The sequence below is a fragment of the Ochotona princeps genome, chromosome 24 (assembly GCF_030435755.1).
Source record: "Ochotona princeps isolate mOchPri1 chromosome 24, mOchPri1.hap1, whole genome shotgun sequence".
Lineage (NCBI taxonomy): Eukaryota > Metazoa > Chordata > Mammalia > Lagomorpha > Ochotonidae > Ochotona > Ochotona princeps.
In genome coordinates this window covers 36,980,329-36,997,047 of record NC_080855.1, presented here as the reverse complement: position 1 = coordinate 36,997,047, position 16,719 = coordinate 36,980,329, and the positions used below count along the sequence as shown (strand labels likewise).

At 45.2% G+C, this 16,719-nt stretch overlaps 1 pseudogene; it reads left to right on the top strand.

Moving 5' to 3' along the window:
- Nucleotides 1-14,511: 14,511 nt before the first annotated feature.
- Nucleotides 14,512-16,465, top strand: LOC131483186 (TBC1 domain family member 12-like; annotated as a pseudogene).
- The last annotated feature ends 254 nt before the right edge of the window (nt 16,466-16,719 follow it).

The following is a 16,719-nucleotide window of genomic DNA, read 5'->3' as shown; positions in this document are numbered from 1 at the left end:
TCAAGCGCTTTCATTATCTCTGCAAGCTTGTTACTCCTTCATCTTTTTTTATTTGTCTCATCTTTTTCTTTTTATTATAATTATTATTACTATTTTCATCCTTCTCCTATTTAAGTGAATTTATTTTGTTAGAGTGTGGGTAAAATGTTATTGTTGGGCAGTGTGAGACTCCTTTGTACTGAACAACTGCTACTTTGCTAGGCCAGGAGGTGCCTGGTCTTTGGGAGGATTCCACTTTAGCAATAAATCTGTTCTTCGCTGCCTTGCACCTTTGTGAAGGCAAGGGCACAGTTCTTCTCCAGTCCCAAAAACAGGAGGAAGATAAGAGTGTGAGCATGGGATGAGCCATAAAGATAGTGGGTATGGGAATGGAACAGGCTCCCTGTGCCTGAAGGCCCTAAAACAATGAACATGTCTAAGGTTGTTACTTTACTATATAAGCTACTGTCTTGGGCTGTTCGGGGTCCGATCACCCTGCTTGGCTGGCCTGCATGCCCCAAGTGCGGTCTGACCCCAGCATGCTGGCGCAATAAACTCTGTTTGCTGCTTGCATTACCAGCGAGACTCTTTACCAGCGAGACTCTTTGTCATTCTCTGGGGGTTGACTAGCTCGCACCCTGACGTCCGGGGGCTTTGGCCCGGACTCTAACACTGTGACTGTTAGAGTGTGGGTAAAATGTTAAAATGATAGAATGAAATGTTATTGTTGGGCAATGTGAGGTTCTTTTGTGTGGAGAAAACTGCTACTTTGCTAGGCCAGGAGGTGCCTGGATTTTGGGAGGATTCAGCTTTAGTGATAAATCTGTTCTTTGCTGCCTTGCAACTTTGTGAACCCAGGTGCAGGGGGCAAGGGCGCAATTCTTCCCCAGTCCCAGGAACAGGAGGAAGGATAAGGGTGTGAGAATGGGATGAGCCATAAAGATAATGGGTATGGGAATGGAACAGGCTCCCTGTGCCTGGAGGCCACAAAAAATCAACATATCTAAAGTTGTTATTTTGATGTGTTTCTCAGCCCCAAAGGGCCTATATAATCTTCTGTCTTGGGCTTGTTCAGGGTCCAACCGCCCTGCTTGGCTGGCCTGCGTGCCCCAAGTGCGGTCTGACCCCAGCATGCTGGCACAATAAACTCTATCTGCTGTTTACATTACCAACGAGCCTCTTTGTCATTCTCTGGGGGTTGACTAGCTCGCATCCTGATGTCTGGGGGCTTTGGCACAGATCTAACAATTTATGTTTTTGAAGGGCAGATTCACAGAGAAGAAAAAGAGAGAAGGAGATTCAGAGAGAATCTTCTGTCTGCTGGTTCAGCACACAAGCGTCCGGAGTTGACTCAATCTGAATCCAGGAGCCAGGGGCTTCTTCTGAGTCTCCCAATGCAGGTGCAGGGTTCCAAGAGCCTGGACCATGTAGACTGCTTTCCCAGGCCACAGACAGGGAGCTGGATGGGATGTGGAGTAGCCAGGATTCAAACCGGATCTCCAGCTATTTGAGATCCTAGGATCTTTGCGGGGCCATGCAAGGTGAGGATTGAGCCAGCAGGCTATCACCCTGGGCCCCACCTCTTTCATTTTTGACATGACCCGCCTCTTTGTTTTCATTCCCAAGGAGGGTCTAACCAGGGAGCAAGGCCTTCTGCAAAGAGTGGGCTTTCACTTGTCTAGTTCCTTGATCTAGTGAGTGTCATGACACAGAGGGACTGATAGGTCCTGAGGAATTGTGGAATCATGCCTTTTCGGCCAAAAACAATTAAGTGAGTTTTCAAAATGTTTCTTGAAGGTTGGTCCTGGAGAGAAAACAGGAAATGGCAGGAGACATGGAAATTGTAGTAGTGGCCTTTCCAACAGGATGTATTAAAGATCATTAGTTGATTAGTTTCACAAGGAGCTGTAATGGCTGGGGTTGGGCTGGGGCAAAATTCACGAGCCAGGAACAAAATCGAAGTCTTATGCAAGAGCATCAGGAAGCCAATCCATGAACTTCCCAGCTTCTGTGGGTGGGAAACCGACTGGTTTCAGGAGGCAGAGCTGGGAGCCTTGGCCAAAAATGCTGATGGAGGGATGCAGGTGTCTCAAGCAGCAGCCTGGAGGCCTGCTCCAGAGTGGAGGGAGGTCTTTTTCTACGAGATATCTCTTGCTGAATTGAAAGGCAAAGCTAGAGAGAAAGAGAGCAAGAGTGAGAGCGAGAGTGAGAGCGAGAGCGAGAGAGAGAGAGAGAGAGAGAGAGAGAGAGAGACATGGAACAAGAGAGATCTTCCATCTGCTGGCTGGTTCACTCCCCATAGGGCCACAGTGGCCAGAGCTGATACATTCTGAAGCCAGGAAGCTCTTCCAGGTTTCTCTCTTGGGTGCAGTAGTTCAAGAGCTCAGGCCATTTTCTACCTCATTGATGTTTTAATTTGGATTTCCCTTATTGCCAGGGAACTTGAGCATTTTTTCATATGTTTATTTGCCATTTGGGTTTGTTCCTTTGTGAAGTGTCTGCCCATTTCCCGTGCCCATTTCTTGAGTGGGTTGCTTGTTTTAACATTTTGGTTGTTTTGTAGCTCTTTGTATATTGTGGATATTAGCCCTCTATCACCTATGTCGTGTGCGAAGATCTTCTCCCATTCTGTGGGTTGCCTTTTTACTTTGTTGATTGTTTCTCTAGCTGTACAGAAGCTTCTTAGTTTGATGAGGTCCCAATTGTTTATTTTGGTCTTGATTTCTACTGCATCTGGAGTCTTTTTTAGGAAGTGAGGGCCTACCCGTAAGTGTTCCAGTGTGTTTCCAACATTTTCTTTCAAAAGTTTGAAGGTTTCTGGATGTAGGTTTAGATCTGTTATCCATTTAGATCTGATCTTAGTGTATGGTGAGAGATGTGGATCTATTTTTTTGTTTCTGCAGGCTATCAACCAGTTGTCCCAACAGCATTTATTGAACAGACCTTCCCATTTGCCTGGGTTGTCGTTTGTCTTTTTGTCAAAGATTATTTGGCTGTATCTATGTGGGTTTCCTTCTGGCGTTTCTATTCTGCTCCATTGATCTTCCTCTCTATCTTTGTGCCAGTACCACGCTGTTTTGATAACCACTGCCCTATAGTATGTCCAGAGGTCCGGAACTGTGATTCCCCCTGCTAACTTCCTGTTCTTCAGGATAGTTCTAGCTATTCGTGTTTTTTGTGCTTCCAGATGAACCTTTGGATCATTGTTTCCAGTTCCATGAAGAATGTTTTGGGCAATTTGATTGGGATTGCGTTGAATGTATATATTGCTTTTGGCAGTATAGACATTTTAATGATATTGATTTTACCTATCCAGGAGCATGGGATGTTACTCCATCTTTTGAGGTCTTGTTCAATTTCTTTTTTAAGCAGTTTGTAGTTTTCTTCAAATAAGTCTTCTACATTTTTGGTTAGATTTATTCCCAGATATTTCATACTTTTCTCTGTTATTTTGAATGGTATCTTGCTGGTTAAGTCTTTTTCCATCTTGGGGCTGTTCGCATACACTATGGCTGTTGATTTTTGTTCATTAATTTTGTACCCTGCCACTCTACCAAACTCTCGTACAAGTTCTAGCAGTCTCTGTATTGAGTCTCTTGGCTCTTCTACATAAAGAATCATATCATCTGCGTATAGTGAGAGCTTGACTTCTTCGTTTCCCATTTGGATTCCTCTGATTTCTTTTTCTTGTCTTATGGCCTCAGCGAGTTCCTCTAGGACTATGTTGAATAGTAGTGGAGAAAGTGGACATCCCTGTCTTGTTCCAGATCTCAGTGGGAAGGGTTCCAGCTTTTCTCCATTCAGTATGATGCTGGCGTTGGGTTTTTCATATATGGCTTTAATTATGCTGTGGATTTTTCCATCTATGCCTACCTTGGTTAGGGTTTTTAGTACGAAGTGATGTTGGATTTTGTCGAAAGCTTTTTCTGCATCTATTGATACTATCATGTGATTCTTGTTTTTCAGTTTTTGGATGTGGTGTATCACATTTATAGATTTTCGAATGTTGAACCATCCCTGCATTCCAGGGATGAATCCTACTTGATGTGGATGAATGATCTGTCTGATGTGTTTTTGAATTCTGTTGGCTAGGATTTTGTTGAGAATCTTAGCATCAATGTTCATCAAAGAGATAGGTCTGTAGTTTTCCTTCTCTGTTAGTTCTCTGTCTGGTTTTGGGATTAAGGTAATGTTGGCTTCATAGAATGAGTTTGGAAGGGTTGCCTCTTTTTCTATTGTGTTGAAGAGTTTGTAGAGGATTGGGGTCAGCTCTGTTCGGAATGTTTTGTAGAATTCTGGAGTGAAGCCGTCTGGGCCTGGGCTTTTCCTTGTTGGGAGGTCTTTAATCACTGATTCAATCTCTACTTCAGTTATGGGTTTGTTCAGGTCGTTTGTTGCCTCTGGGCTAAGTTTTGGCAAGTGGTAGAAGTCTAAGAACTTTTCCATTTCTTGATGATCTTCTGATTTGTTGGAGTACAGTGCTTTGTAGTAATTTCTAATTATGGCCTTAATGGATGCGGTGTCTGTTGTTATGTTGCCTTTTTCATCTTTGATGCTGGTAATTCTTGCCTTCTCTTGTTTTTTCTTTGTCAGTCGGGCCAATGGAGTGTCTATCTTGTTTATCTTCTCAAAAAACCAGCTTTTTGATTCATTGATTTTGTGTATGGTTTTTTTTATTTCTATATGGTTGATTTCCTCCCTTGTTTTGATGATTTCTTGTTTCCTATTGTGTATGGGGCTCTTCTGCTGTTGTTTTTCCAGTTCCTGGAGGTGTGTGTTTAGTTCCTGTATTTGGCGCCTCTCTTGGGCCTTGACATGAGCTCCAATTGCGATGAGGCCATTTTCTACTGTCTTCCCAGGAAGTCCACAGGATACTGGATCACAAGTGGAGCAGCCAGGACATAATGTGGTGCCCATAGGGGTTGCTGGTGCATGCCACTGGACTATTAGGCTGCTGAAACACTGTGTCAAGCCTTCTCTTCCTCTTTGAACTCCCAATACAGTCCTAGGGCCAGCTCCAAGGTCAGGCCCGAAGGGACAGAGCTATGAGACAGCAGCTGAATTGCAGCTTGGGACACTTTGAGCCCCCACCCTCTGTGTCTTCGGATTCCACTCTTGGCTGCCCTTCTGAGACCATCACTCTGCCCTTGCACACTGTGGCAAAGCAGCAGGGGATGACTCAAGGATCAGGGTCATTGCAACCCCCAGATCAATCCTGGATGGACTTTAAGGCTGCTGGATTCCACATGTGTCAGTCTTGGCCAGTGCACACATTGGAGACATGAATCAGGGCAGAGAAGATGGTCTGTGTTTTTCTGTGTCTGCCTTGCAAAGCAAATTACATCTGATCATTCAATGTTTTTTGTGTTTTCGATTCAAGTGAAGGGCCTAATGTGATGGCTCCATTGACTAATCCTTCGCTTGGAATGGCTGGGATCCCATATAGGTGTCAGTTTGTGTCCTGGCTGATTCAGTTCCCAGCTTCTTGTTTATAGCCTGGGAATGCAGCAGAGAATGGTCTAGAGTCTTTGGCAGTCTTTGCCTGCATGGGAGACCCAAAAGAATCTCCTGGAACTTGGCTTTTGACTGGCTCAGATCTGGCCATTGTGGCCAATTTGGGAGCAAACCGACAGACAGAACATCTCTCTACTTCTCCTTCTCTCTGTAAATCTGCCTTTCCAGTAAACGTTAATAAATCCTAAGTTAAATAAAGAAATAAATATGAATAAAATAAAAAATAATATTCTTGTTAAGATATGAATGAACAAAGTTGAGCTGGCCTTGTGCCTGGAACCCCTTTTGGCTGAAAATTGGTTTCTGAGTACCAGAGTCCCAATCGAGCTCCCATCTCATGTCCTTGGAAAAGCTGAACATGATTCAATTCCATGGGTTCTTGCACCCACTTGGGAAACACAGAGAAAACACCTGCATTCAGTGTGGCTCAGTACTTATCATGCAGCCATCTGGTTAGTGAACCATCAGATGGAAGACCTCTCGATATTCCTGATTTCTAATCAAGGATTTTTTTTAAAAAAAAAAGCTAGGAAGAGCAAAGGCAAGGATTTAGAATCAGATTGGCATCCTAATGAGTGACTCGTTTGATAATTGGGGGCTGGTGATGATTTGTGAGCAAGTAATTAATCTCTTTCCTGGAAGAGTGTTCTCATAAGAATCAGTCAACAGGAAAAGGCAAGTTGGCATAGTGACCTACCGGTCCACCTACAAGTGCTGGTATTTCCTGTGGCAAGTGCATGTTGTGCTGATTGTTCCACTTATGTTCCAGATCTCTGCTTGTGGCCAGAGAAAGCATTTGAAGATAGTCCAAAGCTTTGGGGCACTACAGGTGTATGGGGACCAGAGCTGGAAGAAGTTCCTTGCTTCTGATGGGCTCAGCCCGGGCAATGCTCGTCACCTGAGCATGGAGCACTACAGGTGTATGGGGACCAGAGCTGGAAGAAGTTCCTTGCTTCTGATGGGCTCAGCCCGGGCAATGCTCGTCACCTGAGCATGGAAACTCTCCTCCTCTGCAAAAATCAGCCTCATAAAAACAGCACAGTCTGTTCAACTCCAATCCTTCTAACACAGGTGCAGGGGTCCGAGTCCAGGTGGGGAGAGCTTGGAAGACACGAGTGAACAAAGCTGACTAGGGAACAGAACCTAGGGAACAGAACAGGCACATGCCATGGGGAGGCGGCTGAAGATGTATCCAGTGTGTGAGTGTTCTGCCTAAGTGACACGACTATGCAATGATCAGGGAAGGCAGCCAATCTAATGGACTGTTTGGGTTGCAGACATTCTCTGAGGTATGCAAATGGGTCCACACAGTTCTCCTGGGGCCAGTGCTGTGGTGAAGCTGCTGCTGTCCATGATGCCATTCCCTAAGGGCTGCAGGGTTGAGTCACTCTTGCTCCTATTCCCATCCAGCTGCTTACTATTTGGCCCTGGGAAAGCTGCAGTGAATGGTCTAAGTGTGTATTGCTGAGCCAAGAGGCACAGGGAAAGAGAGCAGGGCAGGAGCCCCAGCTAGGGTGGAAAACTTAGTAAGGGGATCTGCTGGCTGCGGGGACCTCCTGCTGGGACCCATCCAGGGCCACAGGGTGCTTAGTGTCCATGACTGGTGCGGTGGCCAGACAAGGCAGAATCCAGAGCCTGCTGCCAAAGGCCTAGGTGGGCTCAGGAGGCTTGGAAGGTCCTTACCAGCTAGGGCCACCAATGATGGTGACAAGGTGATCCTGACAGGGGCCAGGGCTGTACACCATCAGGAGGAGGCAGCTGGGGCTGCAGGCTGCCCCGGCCAAGGGCACAGCGCGAGCGTGCATATGCCACATCACTGAGGTTGTCTTCCAGGAGGAGGAGGCACACCAGGCCCCCGTTGCCAGGCAACGAAGCAAGCCACTTCCCTGCCCTGATGGGTGAAGCCTCTGGATGGTGCATGGGGTCAGTCCCGTCCTCCAAGTGTCTGTGAAGGTAGGATCACAGGTGTGGAGGGGGTGTGAGTGGGGATGGGGATGGGGGAAATGTGATGACTGTTCTCTGCCAGGGTGCACTGTGCAGGCTTTTGCATGGGCCCTGCAGGGACACAGTTGGACTGGTGGGAACCCTTGCCCAAAGCTTTCTTCCCTCACCTCACCTGTATTGCCTTCAATTCTTCCATGAGCTCTGCTAGCTTGTGTCTCCTTTATCTTTGATTTGATTCTCTCTTTCTCCAGGATTGATTTCTTTTCATTGAAGGGCCAATTGATAGAGAGACTGAGATACAGAGAGGATCTTGTGTCTGCTGGTTCACTATCCAAGGGGCCACAATGGCTGGAGTTGAGCTGATCTGAAGCCAGGAGCCCAGAGCTGCTTGGGAGTGTCCCATTTGGCTGCAGGCTCCCAAGAACCTGGGCAATCCTCTATTGTGTTCCCGGGCCACAAGCAAGGAGCTGCATGGGAATTGTAGTGTTAGAGACATGAATTGGTGCTTCTTTGGGATCCTGGCTGCTTGAAGATGAAGGCTTTACTTACTATGTACCCCAGCAGGCTCAGTGTCTTTATTTTTATAGGTCCACAGGTTGGGATGATTGTTGGAGAATATATACTGTAGTGTTATTCAGCCTTTCTTGTTTTCATATTTTGCCTTTGGCCTATACCTTACTCTGTTGAATCAGAGAGGCTGGCTCTTTGTCTTTTTTGAGCCTCCGCATTTGTTTTCTACCATCTCATAAAGCCAGCACAGGTGCATTCCAATCTACAACATGTGTTTCCAGGCCAGATCAGACGTTTATTTGGAACTCCCTGTCATTGTGTATCAAAAGGATTGATCCCATTTCACTGGTTCCTATAAGTCCCTACCAGATTGATACTGAGTTCTGGCTCTCACATGTGTCAGTGGGTGCTATAGCCCTGTTCAATCTGGCCCACCCTTAGTTCCCACCTTGCATGTACCAGTGGGTTGTGTGTCCTAGTTTATGTGACTCTGAAGAACTCAGGTCTGTGCCCAAGTCTGACCTATTCCTGTCCTGGCAGCTGTTCAGCCTAGTTGTGGAGATTCATGAGGCTCCGTTCCAGGACTGCCACCTGATGTTTCTGTTATATTTGTCAGTGGGTGTTACGGTCATGCATGGCCTACCCCCAGCACTGGCTTACATGTGTCAGCAGGAGCTGTGGTGTGATCAGGGATTTCTAATCCAGCCCCACACCCAGTTCCAGCCCCCTTGTATGCCATTGAATGCTGCTGCCAAGTCTGCAGCAATGCACATCTATCCCCCATGTACTAATAGCAATGTTGGTTGAGTGGCCACAGGCAGCATGTGTCCAGATGCACCCAATTCCTCCAGATCTTTAAAGAAAAACAACACAAGAATTGAAAAGGTAACTGCTGACATACTGGCATAGTAAACAAGCTTGGTATTAATCAGGCCCAGAATGCTCATCTGCCTGTGGCTGCTTTTCTCCCAGTATTGTGACACTTACCTAGATACAAAGCAACCTAGGTTGTTACCTACAGCTGTGGTTTTGTCCTTCTTTTTAAAAGTCATATATTTAAAATTGAGAGGGAGAGAAATAACAGTAGAGTAAGTTTCTGTTTTATTTTGTTTTAATTGTTAGGAAGGCATCTTCAAGAAAATCTAATATGGATATCTTTTCCAACAAAGAAACTACATCCAGGTGTTGCATTTTGTGAATTCAAGTTATGACTGAATATACCAAGAACAACTCTTAACATAAGCAAATAATACTTTGAACACAGTATTGAAGGATATGTATTTTCCATAACAGAAAACAGTATACTGAGTTTTTTATTTGTTTTTCAGAGCTTTCAAGGTGTGAATGTAAGCACCAATTAATCATAAAATTTATCAGCAAACATGTCATAAACTAGCATTACTTGATAGAGAGAAGTGGTATGTGGAAACTTAGTTTACATTTGGATGTTTGGTACATTTAAAATAAATCCCAAAGAGTTACAAAGGTGGCATCTAAAACCATGACAAAATTAGCTGAATATGTATTTTGTTAAATTAATTTATTCATTTGATTATCTGAAGAAAAGGTTGCATCTGCTGGATCATTCCTCCAAAGGCCTATAAGAGCAAAGGCTAAAGTGATGGGAGTATCGTATGAATCCCCTCTGGGTGGTAAAATCCCCTCTGGGTGGTACTTTAATTAGCAAGGTGTATGTTAGAGTCTGATGCAATAGCCAAGTAGTAAAAGCCCTTGACTTGCATGTGTCGTGATTCCATATGGGTTCCAGTTCAAATCCTGGTGACCGAGCTTTCCCATTCAGCTTCCTGCTAGTGGTCTGGGAAAGCAGTGGAGGACAGCTCAAAATCTTGGGATCCTGCACCTGCATGGGTGACACAGAAGTCTCTGGGCTCCAGTCTCCTGGCTTTGAATCAGTGGAGCTCTGGACCTTGCAGCAGCCTGGGGAGTGAATCATCAGATGGAATATCTTGCTCTCTGTCTCTCCTCTTCTCTGAATATCTGACTTTCTAATATAAAAAATAAAATGAATCTTAAAAAATGTATATATTAGCAGGGATTTAGGTTGAAAGTGGAGCCAGAACTGGAAGCATGATACTCCAGTGTGGAATACAGGCATCCCAAGTGGCATCATAACTGCTGTGCCAAACTCCTGCCCCTGGTAGCCTCATTAACAAACAACACAAAAGTCCAAACAAATAAACAAACAACCATCAAAAAAAAAAAAAAAAAAAACTTGGCCCAGCAGAGCCACTCAATTAGCAAATCCTCTCTCCCTTAAACCCCCATACCCATATGGGCGCTGGTTCATTTTCCAGCTGATCCACTTCCCATCCAGCTCCCTGGCTGTGACCTGGGAAAACAGTAAATGATGGCCCAAAGTCCGGGGAACCTACACATATGTGGAAGAGCTAGAAGAAGTCCCTGCTTTGCATTGGTTCAGCTCTAGCTATTGCAACCAAACGGGCAGTGATCCAGCTGATTGAAGATATTTCTGTGTGTCTGTCCTTCTTAATATGTAAATTTACCTTTTCCAATAAAAATAACAACTATAGTTATAGTTCAGAAATATGTTCAGGTGAACAGCTTTGATATTTCATTCAAGTATTTTTCTTTAAAAGACTTTATTGGAAAGGCAATTAGTTGGAGAGGGAGTGGAAAATATTTTTTTCTGTTTTTTGTAACTTTATTTAATCAGCTAGCTTTTAATATCTTGTGCCAACATAGAGTTCCTATTTTACAATATGTGAATGTGGGTAGGTAACTCTCATTCTTTGCAGATACAAGAGGGTAATGCGGTCTTGTCACTGATCTTTGTAATGCTGGACTCTGAATGGTGATGTGAAGGCACACTGGGATCTTGCCTGTGGTCCTGCAGCAGGAGATTCTGTTGGTTCAATTTTGTCTCTGTTTCATTTTACTGAAGGATTGGAATAACTTTCGGCATAGGGTTAATATTTGGATTTCTGTGTGTCAGAGAATGAAACAGTGAAGCCTATCACCAACAACACCAAAACTCCAGAAAGCACAATGACCAGCAGGCAGACCAGGGGGCTTTTCCAATTTCCCTAGATTCTGTGTACCCTCACAGCCCAGCCAGTACCAGCGCATGAGTCAGGACTGGCCTTCAGTGTGACAGGCATAGAATATTGAGAATATTGAGTGCTCGAGGAGCCCTTAATTTCCATCTTCGTCTCTTTGTTCTGTCATCAGCAGGCAGAACAGGATGCTACCGATGTGCTATGGCACCTCACTGCTTCCTCTTCCTTGTTCCTGTGTGTGGTGGTTCATCTCTATCAAACTCCCATGGAATGTCCCACGTGTACATGATGGTGGAGCCAAAGGGGCACTGTGTTTGGAACTTGACAGCCCCCAGTCAGAAGACTGGTCTGACACAATGCCATAAGTCCAAACATGGAACCCCCATGCAAGGACACCCCGAAACCAGGGTGCCATCTCCAAAGGGTCATCAGATGGAGTGCACACAGATAGAAATATGAGTAGAACCTTGTGTACATGCAGTGTATTCTGTGCCTAATCAAATGTGAATAAATGGGAAGAAGAAATACGGAAGTATAAAAAGCCTTGGCAATTTGTGATATTGTCCTTAACCAGGATCTCAAACCCCAGAAAGGATTCCGGGCAAGGTTCATAAACTCAGAAAAATCATGCATTGCACATTGTGTCCTGGGGAATTTGCCTCCATTTTCTGCATAAACTCTGTGGTTAGGATAAAGAACATGGCAGTGACCTCTAGGGTCAGATCTGTTGTCAGTAATTGATTTCAGAAGTGTTTTTCATGTACTTGTGCCTGCTGTGGAGTTGGTTTCAAGCTAGACCATGTTCAGCCTGAGCCCCTAACACTGTCTCCAATAAGACCTGTTATACCATGATGGGCTGGAAAGTGGACACCATGGGAGGAACACCCAGCACAGTGAATGTGCACCCCAATGTGGCTCACACCTATCCTGACCCCAGTCCCAGGGAGAGCAGTGACAGCCATCTGCATATAATGTAGGTGAAGCTCAGAGCCTCTGTGACATCATCCTCTGTGACATCATGCTGTGTACTGGTAACAGGGAGGGGCATGTCAAGGATAGAGGCAAAGCAGGGAGAGGTCATGTCCTGGTGGGAGAAGAACTGGGGAAGGGTTTACAAGGTCACACTGGATTCAGATGAGGGAATTCCAGAGCACAGTGGATGCAGATGTCAGAATTAAAGGTGGCACAAAGAGAGAATGCAAACTTGGACTCATCCAGTGCAGCTGGCTCACACATAAGAGTTCAGAAAGGGTCCTGAAAATCCCATATGGACTCTTGAATGACAGCTCCTCCAGACACATCAACAAGGGAACTCTGGCAGATGGCCATCACAAACAACAAACAACACTGAAGTTCTCTGTGGTTGTTTTTAGAATCAGCACAACACTCCTCTTGCCCATCTTTGATGCAATGGAAGGCCTCTTTCTTAAGGATTTGCTATGTTTTTTGTGATGTAAGGAAGAAATACATACCAGATCCTTCATCAAAGGTTATAAATTTTTGTACATGGCAATCATGACATGATCAGAGACCTACAAAAGTGGACTTTTTAAAGATTTAAACATTTTTATTGGACAGTCAGATATACAGAGAGGAGGAGAGACAGACAGGAAGATCCTCTGTCCGAAGGTTCACTTCCCAAGTGGCTGCAACAGCTGGAGCTGAGCCAATCTGAAGCCAGGAGCCTCTTCCAAGTCTCCCAAGTAGGTGCAGAGTCCCAAAGCTTGGGGCCGTTCTCGACTGCTTTCCCAGGCCACAGGCAGGGAGCTGGATGGGAAAAAGGGTTGTCAGGATATGGACAGGAACCTATGTGGGATTCTGGCACGTGCCAGGTGAGGAATTTAGCTGCTAGCTACTGTGTCGGGACTAGGGCTCTTCTTTTAATGTTAGTTGAAGTCTTCTACAAAATGTTCAAATTAATGATCTCTTTGATTATCGTACTTTTCATAGAAGAATACATCTATAGCACATTTATTCATTAGCTAAATGATCTTAGATAAATCACACTTCTCCCAGCTTTCCTTGGCAATTTGGTATAATGAAGAGAGGACAAAGATTTATTTTAAAGCATGCAATGTCCTTCCAGGATGACATACCAAAGGTGCCCCCTGAATGTGAGTTGTATTGCTGTGAATGTCACAAGACATGATGTTTTTCCATGGTGTAACGCTTACTGCTACTTTAGAAGCCAGGGAATACTTGCAGGAGTGACAGATGCCTCCAAGATGAACCATGATTCAGAGTTTAGTGTTAGAGGCCCTACATGAATTAGTTCATGATAAAAGTGCCCAGAAAAATGTAATGCTTCTTCCAAGGATGACATGACACACGAGGTGCTTGAGACACAGGCATACTCTTTCATTTTCATGCATGCATATATTTTACCAGTTTGGTATATGAATGATATATAAAAATGGAAATGAAGCGTGATGTAAAGAAAAATTTCCAAGTTGTTATCAACCTTTGGGGTGGACAGATAAATTAGATACTTGTGAATAAGAGAGAATTTTAACTGCTTGAAGAACAGAAATGGCTAGAAGGACTGTTTTCCATTTTGGAAATCTTCAGACTTTTCCACAAAACACATGAAAGAAGGAGGATAGCAAAACCAAAAAAAAATTTTTTTGACTAAAATGACAGATGTGGTCACTAGGAACAAAGCACAGAAAAGGGCCAGGGAACAAGCAGGAGGGCAACTGAGGTGGAAGCACTCAAAAGACATCCAGGTTCAGAGGCCTGGCAGGTAAGAGGCCACATCCACTGCACAGTGAAGCTCCTGTCTAGACTCCTGCCTCTGCACCTGGTTCCAACCCCTGCAACCTGGGAGAAGCAGCAGGTGATAGTGAAAGTGTTTGCTCCTGGCTGACACAATCCCAGATGCTGGGAGCATTTTTGGAAGCAAAATAGTGAATGAGATATTCCCTGCTCCCCTCCTTTCAAATAAATCAGAAACATTAGGCCACTTCTTGGGTGTATATAAAACATTAACTACAGTTCTTAGATGGATATAAGACTCTTTCTTCAAAAGAACAGGAGAGAATAAAAACCAGTGCAAACTTTAGAAGATGTGGGCCAGCTCTCGCTCAACAGGATACGCCACTAGTGGCAGGGGTGTATCTGGAAACATTGTGGCAGAATCCAGGATTCCACACACAAGAGCTGATCATTGATGGAGACAATGCCACCTGCTTTAGCAGAAGCCAACTCGACCCCAGCATGGCTGTTGAGGAAGTAATTCCTAATGTGTCCCATGCTGTTGCTGGGACCTGACTGCCAGGAGGAAAAGCTGTTATGGGTTCAAAGCTACTTTGGAGGAGGCTTCAACAGCTGTGGCGCCTCCCAGGAGGCTAAGAAAGAGGAGGTGGAGATGCTGCCTCTGCATCTCCTTTAGCGTTCCCTAGCAGCACCTGGTGCACAGCTAGAGCCAGGGGCTCTGCTACGGTCCGGTGCCATTGGACCAGGCCTGCTGCAGTCCTACATTGAACAGGGATCAGGATCCAGATCAAGCATCCAGGCTCAGAGAGGCATGACCAACGGGGACACGAGATATCTGCCGAGCCAGGACTATTGCAACCTGGAGCAAGCCCAGAGCTGCACTGCTGTAGCCCCTGTGATCGCCTCCACCTGGAGAGCCCTGGTGACCAGATCGTGGACAGCACGGGCAGCCAGTCCGACTGGGCCAGGCTGCTTGCAAGACACACTGCGGAGCTGCTGTGCAGACACCTGGGACACAGAGATGCCCGAGAGTGTGGGCATTGGCTCCAGGTCAGTCTGTCCTGTGGCAGCAGAAGCAAGGAAGTCTTGGGGCAGGTGAGATTCAGTGACTGGCATCTGGCGGAGGGCGTGCCCCCAGCCACCTCTGTGGTGAAGACTAGTGGGGGTTTGGGCGCTGAGTGCACCTTGGCTGGTCTGACGTTTGCTTGATTACCCAGGACACTTACGAGGTGAGCAGCTGCCAGGGCGCCCTCGACCACCTGCTCCCTGTAGCTTGCCATCTCAGAGCAGAGCTTCGCAGGCAAGGCCATGGTGTCTGGACTCAACAGCAGCTTCTCTGATTTCTGCTTCTCTGATTTCTTCGCCAGAGATCTCTCCCAGAAAAGGACTAAGGAACTCAAATCAGTTAGGTATTGTGCTTCTGGCTGATATTATTTGGTTAAGTCCTTCTGAGAGGAAATCTTCAGGAAACTTCCAAAATCACTCAGCACAAATAGGAAGCAAGGACAGACAGGACCTGTAAAGAAGTCCCTAAGAATTTTGCTTGTGAACGCTTTCTAACCTATCCTGATTCCAGCCAAATCTGTGGAAGAAGCTTTAGGTCACTGACAAGAATGAGAGGAGATGGTGGCTAGGGCTAAAGAGGGAAGTGCATAAAATAATTAAAGAGCAATTTTTAACAATTAAAAAAAAGGAAATCATGCAAATGTCATGGTTATTTGGATGAGTGAAACCTGCCCAGTTGGGAAGTAACACCTTCACACCAGAGTGCCATAATTGTGATAGCTGAAGTTGTCCCCTAGTAGTTGTGGCAAAATGTGGAGTCTAGCTGTAGGAAATGAACTAAGTATCAGTCCTGAACTTCATGAAAACTTCCTTTCAAGAGCAGAACAGTGGAGGGCCAGGAACAATGGCTCAGTAGCTAAATCCTTGCCTTTCAAGCGCTGGGATCCCATATGAGTGCCAGTTGGTGTTCTGTCTGCTCTACTTCCCATCCAGCTCCCTGCTTGTGGCCTGGGAAAGCAGCATCGGATGGCCCAAAGCTTTAGGACCCTGCCCCTGCATGTGAGACCCAGAAGAAGCTTCTGGCGCCTGGCTTGGATCAGCTAATCTCCTGCCTTTGTAGACACTTCAGGAGTGGCCCAATGCGTGGAAGATCTTTTTGTCTGCTTCTCTCTGTAAACTTGCCTTTCCAATAAAAATAAATCAATCTTTAAAAATAAGAAAAAACGCCAAAAAGGTTTTGGTAAAACAAGTCCAGAGAATGATAGAGCAAGTGTGTTTATTGCTGATGGAGAGGCCAGTCTGGAATTAGATAGGTTGGATATGTCCCGTACATTTCCGTGTCTATGTCTTTCAGAAGGGTGGTCCGGATCAAGACGTTTTACATGGTATCTTAGGGGCATAGACGTCTCAGAGCTGATGCTGGTTATGTCCCAGGACTGTCCTTCATTGCAGCAGTGCTCATTGTCACTTTGGAAGAAACAGATGTCTTCATTGCAATTACAAATCCTCCCATTAAGTCCTTCCAGTTGGCATTTTTTCATGGGGATCACAGCACAATGTTGAAATGTTTTGCTACATTGGAAGTATTCTTTGAAGAACATCTCTCCAAACTATTTTTTCCTTTTAAGTCTCACACCAGATATGTACTTGATAGACAAGATCTTGACATTGCACATCAAACCCTTCCCACTCGGTCTGGCTGTCGAGTGTGGGAAAAATTTAGCAGAGACAGGGAACAGTTTTGTTTGAGACCAGATTAGTAATCCTCTGATTCTATGAAGATAAGCTTGTACAGTGGACTTTATTCACATAGCACAGTTTCTTTTATGTTTTTAGAGAAGATTTATTCATTTTTACTGGAAAGGCAGATTTTAAGAGAGGAGTGAAAGAGAAAGATCTTGCGTTAGCTGATTCACTGTGCAGGAGTAGCCTCAATGGCCAAAGCTGCAGTGCAGGGTTCCAAGGCTTTGGGTTGTACTTCAGTGTTTTCCCAAGACACAAGCAGGGAGCTGGG